The following is a 14,798-nucleotide window of genomic DNA, read 5'->3' on the forward strand; positions in this document are numbered from 1 at the left end:
GCTGCTAATGCTATTGCTCCCAAGATGGCCCCCCTTCCAAGGCAGGGCCCCAATATACACTTGATTCTCAAGGAGGACAATGTGGGCTAATTAATGCAGGCGTGACTGACATGTCGCAGTCTACAACTTGTTTTATAAGAGCATCCACCTTCAGGAGGGATAGGCACCTAAATGATACTGGTGTGTGGTGTGTGACCGTACATGGGCCTCTGGGCCTCAGTTTCCCTATCTGTTACATGAAGGGGTTGGGTCTAGATGCCCCCCTCATTCTTTACCTCACACATGTCAAAGTGCTAATTAAGAACAAAAAGATGAGCTCTGTGACCAAAGTTGGGGCGGGGGCGGGGAGCAGAAAAAGGCAGTAATGCTGATCCCAGCAGAAAGTGCTGGTGATCCAGGCTGTGAGTTCCTGGGTCCTGGTTTCTTTCTACTCTCTCCATTCTGACCACATCATTGCCTTGAACTAAGTGCCTCTCCTCTTCCTACCTCTGCACCTCCAGTCTCTCCAGAGAAGAGCAAAAAAGCTGTGCTCAGCAGCTGGAAGGTTTTCTCTCTAAACTCCAAGCCAATGGGGGGACAGGTAGGCGCAGAAGAGATCCAAGTAAGGAGGTTAGCAGCTGCCTGGCAAGCTGGTGACACTTAGGCCATGTGCTAGGACATCCTGATAGCACCACACCCTCCAACCAAATCAAATCTCACCAAAATCAAATTCCCTTCTCACAGTCCACACACCGTTGATCATTCAGCCACGAGCCCTGGACACTGGAGACTGCTTAATGCGGGGGGTGGGGGAGGGGCGGGTACAGAATAAGCAGCTGACCTGCTGGCAAGGACATTTCTTCTCCAAAGCTTGAAGGAGAGTGACAGTCTAGTTACTGGTGGGCAAAGACGAAAGCTCAGCATGGACCCAAGTGGCTCTAAGAATAATTAAAATATATTCACGGGGCGCCTGAGTGGCTTAGTCAGTTAAGTGTCCAACTTCAGCTCAGGTCATGATCTCACGGCTCAGGAGTCTGAGCCCCACACTGGGCTCCATGCTGACAGCTCAGAGCCTGGAGCCTGCTCTCTCTCTGTCCCTCCCCCCTATATGCACTCTCTCTCTTTCTCTCTCTCCCTCAAATATAAATAAATAATAAATACATTTGGGCCTCGCCAACAGAATCAACTTGAAGAGGAAATAAACTTGCCACAAATAATACTGGTAGAAGTGTTCTTAGAAATAGTACCATACTTTACAGGGTCTACTGGTCAGATGAGATCAATCAGACAGTGTGGGTCTGCCCTACACAAAACTGTGAAGTAATTATAGATATTTAGGCTGTAGGACAGATGTCTCAGAGTAAGGAGGTGTCAACTATTTGAAAAGAAAAAAGAAAGCCAAAGGAGGAAAGAGCCTTATTTTTTGCTTCTCCAATGGGAAGTTACCGGGTAGCATAACTAGGTTTGAAATACGAGGAATATGCTAAGTGTTTGGGCAGCCAAACATTTTAAGAGGCTGGCTCATAGTGGGTGAGTTCCTACTCAAGTTGCTGGTATCCCCATCTCTAGAAGGGTCCAGATGACCTCCAAAACCTCCCGACTCAACTGACTCATCATCTGTGGCCAAACAGCCCCAAGTAGTAGATGATGCCCAGGGAGGCTCCGGCGTATGAATGAGCACAGGGTCTTCCAATTTTTGTACAGAAAACCACTAGGGATCTTCATGTGTTTCAATTCTGTACATTCTTCTTCCCCAAACTGAGAGGGAAGGTCTTCCTCTACTGTTAAGGGCCAAAAATAACATCCATAGCCTCTACCCAGCTCCAGCCTAGAAAAGCCTTTTGATCTCACTCAGCCCAGATCCCCACCCAAAGCAGTGATCTCCCCTGCAGCTCCTCTGATGACAAGGGGGGGGGGGGGGGGCACACGGAACTTTCTCATTAGCCCCCAAAATGATGAATCAATATTCTTAAGTAATAGGGCAGATTGGCCAGATCCTTCTCCTGAGGGAGGGTGACAAAATCAGTCTCTCCATCCACTGAGGTCCTGCTCCTGTGCATTGCTGTGGGTCTCTGAGCCAAAGAAAACAAAACCACCTCCCCACAAGGAACACAAATGGTCCTGTGATGCTTCCTGGAAATCTTGTAAAATATGCTCCAGTAGGAGTGAGTGGATGCTAGGAAAACTCTGCCCACTACCGCGTTCCCTGTATACTGACATTTGCAATCAACACGGAAAACATCCACGAGACGTGCCCCGGAGGACTGGCTTGTTTTCTTCTAAATAGTCTAGCATTTGACTCCCCCAAAACCATTGTATCAGGATCTATAAAATACCACCGCCTGGGTTGTGGCATTAGAACCCTCTGGTCTCTCCCACAGCCTTTTGTCCGGCCCTGATGACTTCACAGCACACCCTGGGGGTGGGGGTAGAGGGCAGGTAGAAGCAGAAGAGCCCAGTCCTCGAAGGCTGGGTGTCTCTTCTCCCCCAGCCTCCTCGACCTCATGCCATGTCCACAAGCAGCCGGAGAAATCTGACTCCTGAGTGCAAAGAGAAATGACAGAGCACGGGAAGAAAAAGAAGCCCCGAGCTGGATACTTAACGTGGAAAACTCGAGTCCAACAGGATCATTTTCAGAAAAGTAACGGTTTTGCAAAACCAGAAAGTTATAATAAAAACTTGTTTGCATGCTCAACCCTCGTGCCCTGCTTTGGCTCAGTGGTGCCCCTGAGGGTGGCACCTCCCACGTACCCTTGGTTACACCCCACCCCGCCCCGCCCCACCCCGCCCCTGCCGAGCCACCACACTTCTGTCTATTCTCCTTCTTTGAGGTCAGGAAAGCCATGCAGACGGGACAGTAATTATAATACCTTGTGTTTATGTCTAGCTATTTCTGGCCTGAGTTTGTTTTCCCTTCCTTCAATTCCCTCTGTAGAGGTCAGCCAGCCTTATAGATGTGGCTTCTGGCCTTCTTCGGATAGCATTCCACAGCTTATCCACATCACCTCGCCTAGAGGTGGAAGCCAGGCAGGGAATTTTCTCCTCCCTCTCTGGGGCAGGGCAAATGGCAGGGCTGCCTTCTCGGAGCGAGTCATGGAGATACACCTGACAAATACCAGTCATTTACTGGGAGAATACAAGGTCAGCGTAGTCAGGGGACTTTGGCACTAAAAGACTATTCAAATCATGGTCTCTGACATGGATGATCAGTGTATTAAAAGAAATTTTTTTTTCACAAAAAAAACGTGTATGGTACTACTGATGTGTTAATTCTATTGTAAGAACTCTATAAACATCAATTCTGTTAATTCTCATCATCACTCTATACAGCACATACTAGATGATCCCTATATTACAGGTAAGAAAACTGAGGCATAAGACAGGTTGAGAAACTTACCCAAGATCATAGAGATAGTAGCTGGTGGGGCCAGGATTCAAACCCAGTGGACCAGCCCCAGGGTATCTGCTCTTAACCACTAAAGAGAGGCTCTCTTGCTCAAAGTCATGAGCCCCATGCAGATAGTCTGATTCCACATGTCCCCACATGATTCAGACGGCCAGCCAGGCTTCGAAAGTACTGAGTTAGTGGCTCTCAAACTGTGGTGTGCTTGTTGCTATTCAGATTCCTGGGCCCAAGAAGTTCTGGAACCAGAACCTAGAATGGATAGTTTTAATATGCACCTTAGTGGTTCTGGGGCCAGTGGTTCACGAAGGGCACTTTGCAGAAAACCAGTCCTATCTCTTCACCACACTCACCTGGACAAGTAAACAACTCCCTGGGGCACCTCGCTGCAGCCTGCAGAGACCATTCATTCTCTGCTAGAGTGGCTGCCCTGGGGGAGGGGGAGCCTGGGGAGGGCTAGTCTATTCTTTAGCCTTGGTGACTGAGGCCACCTTTGGACAGTGGAGGAGGAAAGGAGGTGGGTGACCAAACAGAGCTCACCGTCCCTCCACACTTGACAGGCTGCACATCAGGGGGGGACATGCGGTTGGTAACGGGAAAAGAAAAAAAGACTGGGCAGTCTCGGCCCCTATCTCTCATTGCCAGAACAATGGGCTCTTCAAATCCCTGGCATCTGAACTGGCAGCCGGCCACCAGGAAAGAAAAGAGCTCGCTGTCCCTTTAAGGACGCCTTCTCTCCACAAAGGTCAGAAATGCCAGCTCAGCCTGCCCAGCGGCAGCCGTTTTGCCACTTTGGTGCCCCAAGGCCCTGGGCCATGCTTCCCCCCTCTCCAGCTGGTTCTCTGGGCACCTGCTGTCTTCTGAAAAAGGCAGAGCACCTGGGGGGCAGCTGCTGCTCCAAATGAGGTTCGGCGATCCATCTGGGAGGAACTGCTGATGTGCATGGAAACCCAAGACATCATTTGCCTCTCAAAAATCATTCCCCCAGGAGAGTCAGCCCCAAGAAAGTGGGGCTTGGGGGCCAAGGTCAGAAAGATGACTGCAGGAGGAGGGATGGGGTCAAAAAGAAAACAGTATTAATGGATGCTCCAAGAGAAACATGATATTTAGTCCAGAAGAGCAAAGGCTGATGGACGAAAGATCCAGAAATCACAAAGAGATGAGGGTAGCGAGTGGAGGTCGGGAGGAAACGGTGAGGTGTGGGGTAGGAAACGCAGGGGGAAGGGGTAGGGCAAGGGCTCTCCTCCTACAGACAGGGTTCAATTGCTACCACTTTATGTAACCCGGGGCTGCTTCCCTAACTTCCTTGAGCCCCAGTTTCTCTGTAATTTGGCATTTATTGAACAGTATATAGATATCAGAAACTAAAAATGGCTGTTATGTTAGGGCACTAGCCACTCCGTGTGGGTCTCACAGGCAGCTGAGAGAGTCGGACTATGTGCTGAAGAAGCCTGAATCCTAGACCACACCACCGGTTCTAAGAAGTTGTCTTGCAAATACGTGCCATGAGGAAAAGGGGCACTCACTGAGCAAACTGCATGGGTTGGTGCAAATCATGATTCTCCGGGAAAAACAGCTCAAAATTAGTCATCTATTCATAATATAAAGCAGGGGTCAGAAACTTCTGTAAAGGGCCAGACAGCAAATATATTAGACTTTGCAGCCCACAGAGTCTGCCATCGGCACTGAACTCTTACTTCCGTAGGGTTAAAGCAGCTGTGGACAACATGGAAATTAAGAATGTGGCTGTGTCCCAATAAAACTTTATTTACAAAAAGAGGCGGCAGGCTGACAGATGGCTTTAGTGGAAAAAAGGGTAAAATCCTTATGGGATTTATTCCTTGTGGAATAAAAGATATATGGAGGCAGAACCCTATTTCTTGCTCTTCTACGCTGGGATTGTGAGTATTGTACCCACTGACTTGATTTCCAAGAAGAGCTTCCAGCCAACACAGGCTAACTGCAATGGGACTCATGATGGATTCTTCAGCATCTATGTTCAGAGTTTGCTTAGCATCTCTTTGCCCTTCCAAGCCCTCTTTTTCTTGTTCTCCTGCATTTCTATTCCTTGTGATTGGGAGCTCAGAAGAGGCAGGGTCTCCTTCCTCGGCAAGGCTAGCGAGGTACTGACCAAACGGGCCACCCCTCGAGGTGTCCTCCTCAGCTTCCCTCACCGCAAAAATGTCCCCCCCCCCCAACTTCCCAGGCTGCAGTGGGCCGGGGTCCTTCACGTCTGTCCTGTCCATCTTCCTGAACAGCTATGCATCTCAGAGAATCCGTGCATATGTTCACTCATTCACTGATTTGGGGGAGTGTCTACTGTATGCTGGGTAAACCTTAGAAAAGGCCAACTTCACCTCCACCTTGAGTGGCACTGGAGAGAGGCTGATACAATGTTTCCTCTCAGAGGGGCCCCCTCCTGTTCCTTGTGCTTGGTTCCCCTCCCTGGAGTCTTTCAACCCCAGAGCCGAAGCACTTCAAGAATAACTTTCTCAACTGTACGAACAATGTTTGTCATGACCAATTTCTAACTGGCACTAAAAGCAGGGAGCATAAGAAAAGTTGAGAAATGAGGAGACAGATCAAAAGTAAAGAAGGTGGTGGGGGGGACAAAAAAAAATCCCTAAAAAAAATACTGCTTGCTTACATCACTCTATCTGCATAAAATGACCTCACTCCACAGATCCCTCCTATGCGCTCCCAACCTTCCTTCCAAAGCTCTGCTGTCAATGCACCTTCCACAGGGAGACTTCCCTGATGAACTCCCCCAAATCTTAAACTCCATGGCATCCCCTGGAATTCTCCAGTATGGCTCTCTTGCTTATGTACCTAATGCACGGTATAGGCCAGCCTACAGGTCCTAACCCTTACAATGCCATGTGCTCAAAACCCATAGGATAACTCTTCCTTCTTCTGCATTCTCATGGCACACTGCAATTGGCAAACGCTCTCCCAACACTACTGCTTGGCCAAGACTCTGCTTTAATGGAAGAGCTGCTGCTACCTCACATTATCTTCAGTGACCTGTTATCACTGTTCATACCACCACCATTCATTCATTCATTCATTCATGCGCTCAATAAAACACATGTGGAATGTTCATGTGCCAAGCAGTATACCATAGATTGTCATCTGTCTCATGTGCAAATTCATTTAATCCTCAGGCCAGACTATGATTAACATGTATCTGGCACACAACAAAGAGGTGATTTCCGAAGGAACTGTGGTAAACGCGGGCAACTGCTCGGAAGTGGCAGAGTATCGCACTCTGGAAAAGAAGTACTCACTTACCTGGTGCTCTGATGCCAGGAAAATGGATGGGACCTATCACAGTCCTTTCTAGGCCCATGATGTGTAATTTAATCACCTGGGTTTTATAAAAATTGATGTGATTCTATGTCAAAATGGACCGATGCATTAAACGTACAGAACCAAATCCCAGAAGGACTCAAAGCAAGCAAAAGTGAATGTGTATACAGTACTGGCTTGGGAGGAACTTTCTGTGAATAATGCCAAACAGAGAAACCATAGAGGGCAAGACTGATTAACTGGAACACACTCAAACAAACATGCTTCTATGCACCGAAAACGGCCTGAAGTTAAAAGACACACCGTCCAGGGAAAATACTTATCACATGTATGACCTAAGGGTGAATGTCCTTATTATAGCCGAATCCTGAGCAATGAAAAAGACAAACACCTCAACAGGAAGGTGGGCAGAGAACAAAAAGGCATTTCATGGGAGGAATATACATGGGTAATAAGGAAATTAAAAGCGTGTCACCAAGGATCAAAGAGATGCAAATGAATGCAACTCAGAGATACCATTTGCAGAATATCAGATTGGCAAAGACTAAAAAGAATGGTAATGCCGAGGCAGGCAAGGACAAGGGGAAGGAACAAACACTCGTAACTTGCTGGTGGGTGTGTAAATTGGAACCTTTCCGAAGGGCAACTTGGCACTCTGTATGAAAGCTGCTGACCTAGGGGCGCCCAGCTGGCTCAGCTGGTAAAGCATGCGAGTCTTGATCTCAGGGCTGAGAGTTCAAACTCTACGTTGGGTGTAGAGATTACTTAAAAATAAAATCTATTAAAAAAAGCTGTTGACCTAGAAATCTGGCTTCTAAAGTATTCATCTGAAGAATGTTAGTATGACATTATTTTTAATCTTGAAGAGTGGGAAATAACCTAAGTGTCAAATACAAGGAGAATGGACAGTACTTGCAAATATGCAATACTCCTCCTTAAATGTAATTACGTAAATCAAGATTTACTACTATAGAGAGATCAGGTGGTATTCATTGAAGACTTCAGATCAGTGTATGGAACAAGTTATAGGTTTCACCTATAACGTTTATGTATAGTATACATAGAAAAAAACAGCTCAAAGGATAAAAACCAAAATATTAATAGTGATTATTACGAAGGGTGGTATCATGGCTGACTTTTTTTTGACTTTATGTTTTGTAAGGTTTCTACAATATGCAGAGGCAATTGGTGACAAAAAAAAACAACGCACAAATATTCAAACAAGTTCAAACTACTGATAATTTTTTCTGGGAAAAAAGTTCTTTACTTCTGATTTTCAGAAGAGAGAAAATATATAAAAGAACTCTGAAAAGCAGAAAGGATGTACAAATCCAAGAGTGCAATCAATTATCCAGCAAATATGTTCTGAGCACCAACTATGTTTAAAGCCTTGTAGAAAGTACCAGAAGTTAAAACAAAAATTGGAGTGACTCTCTAGTTTCAGCAAAGATTTAATATGTTATAAAAGATAGAATGATGCTTAATCCAAGACTGAAATGATGGGGATCCAAGCAAAGTGCATAGAGAATGGAAAGGGATGAATTACTTCCTATCTGAGGACCAGATAAACCTGCAGAGGACTCTCCTTCAAGAAGGTGAGAATAAAGAGAAGTCTGAAGGAGAAATGGGATTCCACAGCCAGAGACCAGAAAAGTATAAGCAAAGGGGCAGCATAACTCAAGATTGCAGTGATATGACACGGTGTGCATGTGACAGGCCCCTCACTAAGGAAAGGTGTGTCAGGATGGTGGGGACAGAGCCCAAGGAAGTCTGGAGTGATGATGAGACTGGACAGTCATGAGAGAGTCAGAATGGGGAAGGCCTTAAGTGCCATGCCCCCATGTCCCCTGTATCTTGTGGGTTCCTAAGAGTCAAGTTCAGTTTTGGGGGGTTGGAAATTTGACCTGTATGATAGCTGACTGACCAACGGACCCAACAGTTCTGAGAAGAGATGAGGTTATTCAGCCATAAAAGGGGAAAGAAGTGCTGATACACGCTTTGACTTAAATGCATCTTGAAAACATTATACTAAGTGAAAGAAGCCAGTCACCAAAAGTCCACATATACCTATGATTCCATTCATGAAAGGAGGAGGAGGACAAGGAGAAAGAAGAGAGGGAGGGGGAGGAGGAGGAGAAAAAGAAGACAAGATCAGCCAGGTGGCTACTGCAACAATCCAAGCAAGGCATGGAAGGTTATGAATTAAGACAGTGGCAGCAAGTCAGGGGAAAGGAAAGAAGACAAACCAGAGAGGCTGCAAAGAGAGAACTGTGTGGAGAATGAGGAGGAACAAAGGAAAAAACAGCTCTGAAGCTTCCAATGTGAATGATTCACACAAGAGGACGCGAAGAGAAACCTGGCTGGGAGATGATCAGAAATGTGCTTTTTGTGCAGCCAGGCACATGGCCCCTTCAGGCAATGAGGAAGCAAGCTGAGGGCCTGGAGTTCAGGGCCCTTCTCCTGGCAGTGGTGGTGAGAGACGTCTTTTGTGACTGGTGACAATCACGAATTCCGTTTGGGAGGAGCGATCAGTTCAAAAGTGGTCCTAACTTATGCTTGGAAATATACTCAGGGGAATTTAGGCAAAGAAGGTAAGACTGCAGTGAACAAGGAAAACCAATGGTATAGCTGCACACACAACAGTCTCAGCATTTAGCAGAGTGGAGTACTGCTCCAGCTCCAGATTTCCGTCCCATCACTACTGCTATAAACGTGATGGCTCATACGAAGACGACTCAATAGCTGAAGGGCAGTGGTTATCTCCTCTTACCAACGTGCCTCGTAGGAGTACACATTTCCTTTGCTTGTTTATATCAAAGAAGGCAAGAGCATGACGTAGCAAGGCTTGGTTCACAAAATCAGAGCGTTAAAAAAAAAAGAGGCTATTTGAGGGGCGCCTAGATGCCTTAGTTGGCTAAATATGCACCTCTTGATTTTGGCTCAAGCCATTATCTTGCAGTTGCATGAGTTTGAGCCCCATGTGGGGCTCTGTGTTGACAGAGCTGAGCCTGCTTGGGATTCTCCTTCTCTCTTTGCCTCTTCCCTACATGTACTCTCTCTGTCTCTCTCAAGATAAATAAACTTAAAAAAAAAACAAAAAAGTCATTGAGCAAGCCGGGGTCAACAGAGTCCGCACAAATAAATATATTTTAAAAAAGTGTGTTTTAGACCCCAAAGATGGCTAAAAAATAATCATCATCACGTGCAGAGAAGACCACCTTCAAAAGCCCAGTGGTCACAGTTCCCAAGATTTGCATCCTGGGGCTTGTTGAGCCTCTGGAAAAAAAGGGGTTTTGCATGTCATGATGCCACCAGGATATAAACTCTGACCATTCAGTAAGGCATAAAAAGTTGAGGTCGCTGCAGGGAAGCTATTATGAAACAGTGAGGCTCCCAGTCTCAGGAGAATGGGTCCAAAAAAAGATCTTAACTGGAAGATAAATCTATTTGCACTCCAGCAGGAGAGGGATCTGAGTCCCTCTGTGGAATTTTCCGACAATACGCAGCACGGGTGAGACCCTGCAGAGAAGGGAGTCCAGTCCGGTCTCACTCCCCCACTACCTGAGTCAAGCTCCCCCCATCCCACCCCAAGGCAAGGACTCATTTTTATGTTTCTACCACCAGCCCAGCAGGCGCTCTAGAAATGTTCATGTAAACAAACAAATAAATGATTAAGAAGAGGACAGAAAGAATCCAGTGGGAATTTGAAACTATTAAAGGGTCCTGTGCTCCAGAGAACCTTAGTCTGAAGTCCAGGGGCATCCAGAAGAGATAAAAATCTGCTGCTCTAATCTCAACTATCATTTTAGAGATGTGGGTGCTGGTGCCTTGCCAAAGTCACACACTCCGTGAGTGGCAGAACACGAACCAGCCTCCAGTTCAGTGACCAAGAGACCATACCCGCGGAGGCCAGGAGACAGAAGAGTTCTAGCAACGAGACTAAAATATATGAGGTGTGAATTTGAAAGGAGTGAAACTGACTGATGGTGGCCTAAGAGACTATCTTTCCTGCAGATTCCAGGAGAGATCGGCATCGGAGTTCTCTGCATCCATCTAGGGCGACAGAGACCATGGTGGATTTTAACTATGCAGAGAGTCAGGTTATAACCATGCTCTTTTTTTTTTTTTTTTTTTTTTTTTGCACAACATCAAATGTAAGACAATTAAAATTTTAACAGCAGCTTAACATTTATAAGGTTACAATGTGCCAGGCCTCCCCTTGAGTACATTCTCGGGAGTTATCTTCCCACAGACCTCCAAGGCCAGGTGGGATTAGCCCCATTGTATAGATGAGAAAATCGAGGCTTGACAGAGTAGGTAACCTGCCTAGAGTCATGCAACCAGAAAGGAACAGAACCACCTTGCCTGTCTTTAGGGTCTCCCACAGAGCAAGAGGGAGGGAGCCCTGTGCTATGCAGCAGCCATTCACATCCGAATTAGAACAAAGAGGCACTGCCTACGAAGCGTAACATACCTGTAACATACCCGTAACATATCCCCTCGGGGGGAAGAATCCTTAGCCCGGGTGCAGGGACGCAGTCAGTGCTCAGTTCCCAAGAACTGCATTTTCTGGGGCTTGTCTTCCCAAGCTTTGAATATCTTCACAAATCTCATACAACAAACAAACAAACTGAATGGCTTTCAAATATTTAGGTATTGTTATACTGCTTAACTGAATAGCTACATTATATACACTTTCTTTGGGATGCATGCTACGTTTTGCAAATTTAAAAAAAAAGTTAAAAAAAACAAAAACCAAAACCGTGATCCAGCCCCAAAGGGAAGCCACCGGATCAGCAATGACTAGGGTCATGGCTCAGTATAAACAGGGGAGCACACTGCAAAACTATCCTCCTATATGATCACCTGACACAGACAGCCCCACTCCCCAGAAGGACTGCCCCACCTCCGCAGCAAACACTTCCTGAATTGTTAAGTTTAATATTTTTAATGTTTTTTATTTATTTCTGAGAGAGAGAGACAGTGTGAGCAACAGAGAGTCAGAGAGAGAGGGAGATACAGAATCCGAAGCAGTCTCCAGGCTCTGAGCTGTCAGCACAGAGGCCGACGTGGGGCTTGAACCCACGAACCGTGAGATCATAACCTGAGCCGAAGTCGGACGCTTAACCGGACTGAGCCACTCAGGTGCCCCTGAATTGTGAAGTTTAAAGCTCCAAACTTTGGGGGCAGCTGGGTGGCTCAGTCAGTTAAGTGTCAGACTTTTGATGTCAGCTCAGGTCATGAGCTCATGGTCCGCCAGACTGAACCTCGCTCCAGGCTCTGTACTGACAGGGAGGAACCTGCTTGAGATGTGCTCTCTTCTTGCCCTCTCTGGTCCTCCCCTGCGCTCTGTCTCAAAATAAACAAACATTTAAAAATAAATAAATAAAAGAAAGCTCCAAATTTCTGCTGAATAAATCCTCTTTTCCCTAAGTCTAGGACTTCACTAAGTCAAGGACTCAAGGTTAGAGGTGTAGAGCACAGGCTTTAGGGCCAATTTCAGTTTTATTTTTTTTTTTTTAAATCCCATTTCTGCCACTGACCATGGGGTCCTGGCCCTGTTACTTACACCTCTGAGACTCAGTTTCCTTACCTGTAAAAAAAGGATAAATACCACCTTCCCTATAGTTGTGTAAGGGTTACATGAGATAAGAAAGAGAAAAAGGGGGGGATAGAAAGAGAGAGAGGGAGAGATAAAGGGAGGAAGAGAGAAGGGAAGGGAAGAAGGAAAGGGAGGGAGAGAGTGGGGAAGAGAGGGAAAGAGAGAGAAAGAGAAAGAGAAAGGGGGGGGGCACCTGGGTGGGTGGCTCAGTCAGTCAGTTGAGCTTCCGACTAAATTTCAGCTCAGGTCATGATCCCAGGGTTGTGGGATCAAGCCCTGCATTGGGCTCCATGCTGCTGGTGGAGCCTGCTTAAGAGTCTTTCCTCCCCACCCCCATGTGTTCTCTCTAAAATAAATTAAATTAAAAAAGGAAAGAGACAAATAAAGAAAAGCTCACAGAAGCATTGTTTTTAGTTTGTTACACTATTCTTCCTGCCTGCTCTCAAACCACCCACTTATGCTCCAGGCCCCAGAACATCTTGCCTACCAAGTCTGGATATACATCTCCACCCTCTATGGCCATCCTGGACCCTGAGTGCTTTTCTCAGCTGAGTACCCCAAGCCCACATGCCTCTGCCGCACCTGTGAGACTATCCTGTCTGTAGGTGGGACCTGTCTTACCATTTGAGTATCTACCCCAGCATCCCCACACACCGCTGTGCTCTGATCAGGCCACACAGCTCTCTCTCCCTTCCACCAGGCTCTTGCTGTGGTTTCTGTGGTCTAGTTCTTGCTTCTTCCCTGTCTAGTTCTTTCTCTTGAAATTTCAGTGGCCTTCATCATTCAAGGCTCAACCCTCAGGATGCCCAGGTGGCTCAGTCAGTTGAACATCTGGCTCTTGATTTCGGCTAGGGTCATGATCCCAGGGTTGTGGGATCAAGCCCTGTGTCAGGGCTCCACACTGAGCATGGAGCCTGCTTGGGATTCTCTCTCTCTCTCCCCCTCCCTAACTCATACTCTAAATAAGTAAATAAACAAATAAAATCAACAGTCATTCCACCTCCTCTTCAGCCCTTCTCCATTTACCTTGCCCATTAATGCTCTCTCCCTCTTGGCTCTTGCATACCTTTTTAGCTGTAATTCATATTCATTAAACATTTTCACAAATTACCTTGACAAATTCTTCTAACTTTTCATGAGTATTAGTCTTCTCTCTTCTCATGGGCAAAGCCCTGTCTTTCAGTTGCTTTATAATTGTGGTGGTTAAGAGCATGATCTTAAGTCAGACTGCCAGCCTGAAAATTTCAGGGGTGGCTTTGTGACCTTGAGCAGATGATTTAACCTCTCTGTGGTTCAGAAGATACATGTGATACAGTAAGTTGTTGTGTAAGTATTAGCTATTACTATTAATGTCCTTATCGTCATGGTCACTATCATAGTTTTTAGAACACTAGTTTAGAATAAGACCGCAGCTCTAAAGTATCCAGTAAAAATGTATCCCTTTGCTGCATTTCAGAGGCATCTTTATCTGTCTAAACTAGGAGGCAGCAAACTTTGTGCAAAGGGCTAGACAATAAATATTTTAGCTTTGTGGGCCATAGGTGTCTGCCATAACTGCTCACTTCTGACACTATACCATGAAAGTAGCCACAGACAATACCATACACCAATGAGTGTAGCTGGGTACCAATAAAACTATTTACGGACACCGAAATCTTAATTTCATACAATTTTCACATATCATGAAATGCCACTCCTCTTGATTCTTTTCAACCATTTGAAAAAGTGTAAAAACAAAAAAACACACAAAACATATTTAGCTTGCAAGCTGCATGAAAACAGGCAGCAAGCTGAACTTGGCCACTGGCTGTTGTGTATTGACCCCTGGTGTAAGGTTACACAATGCCTTCCCTGACATCTCAAATCAAGGCCTTTATTCTACCCGGCAGTAAAAGAAAAGTAAAAGAAAACTGTCTTCGGGGTTTTCAGAAGGGGAGTGGGCCCATGGCTGCACTTCCATAAAAGTCGCTGTGGTGGCCACAACCAGACTCCTGGTTCTCCTCCCCTACTGCCCTCCGGAAGCCTACTGCTTCCCAGCCTTCCTGCAGTCAGGCCATGTGATGACTTCTGGGCCATGCTCAAGGGCAAGGGCAGTGTGCTTGCTTCCGAGGAGAAGCATCGAAGGGCCAGGCTCTCCTGCCCCCTGACCTCTGCAGTGGAGGGGGTACTAGGAGCCTCTACAGTCTAGATTGCCGAGCCACCCGTGTGCCTCCCTGGAGTCTTTTCTGGAGCCTTAGAGGGGCTTGTGGCGCTCAAGAGTTAACTTCTGATGAATCAAGTTATGGAGTTTGTGAAGGGGATGGGGCAGGGAGGGAGAGGAGGGGGCAGCGGTTGCTGACAGAGCGGAACCCAGCCTATCCAGTCTAGCCCAACATCTCTGTGCAAATATAAACCAAAGAACAGTGTTTTGGGTAAGAACATGTAACAACATCGAGCAATACCTCGTTTACCTATTCTTTCACCTTAGCTCATTTAGGAAACAAACATCCGGCCTTCTGGACCAGG

At 46.3% G+C, this 14,798-nt stretch overlaps 1 protein-coding gene across 4 annotated transcripts in view; it reads right to left on the reverse strand.

The window, feature by feature from the left end:
* GRAMD1B (GRAM domain containing 1B) overlaps nucleotides 1-14,798 on the reverse strand; it is a 164,479-nt gene that overhangs the window by 67,481 nt on the left and 82,200 nt on the right. Inside the window, exon 1 of one of the 4 annotated variants that reach the window (XM_039217692.1) lies at nucleotides 3,377-3,408. The exons of the other annotated variants lie outside the window; for them this stretch is intronic. The gene's annotated coding sequence lies outside the window, so the exon portion shown is untranslated. Of the gene's footprint in view, nucleotides 1-3,376; nucleotides 3,409-14,798 lie in introns of those variants that run through there. 4 annotated transcript variants of the gene reach the window in all.

Source organism: Hyaena hyaena, unplaced genomic scaffold, assembly GCF_003009895.1.
Source record: "Hyaena hyaena isolate Hyena2069 unplaced genomic scaffold, ASM300989v1 scaffold_708, whole genome shotgun sequence".
Classification (NCBI taxonomy): domain Eukaryota; kingdom Metazoa; phylum Chordata; class Mammalia; order Carnivora; family Hyaenidae; genus Hyaena; species Hyaena hyaena.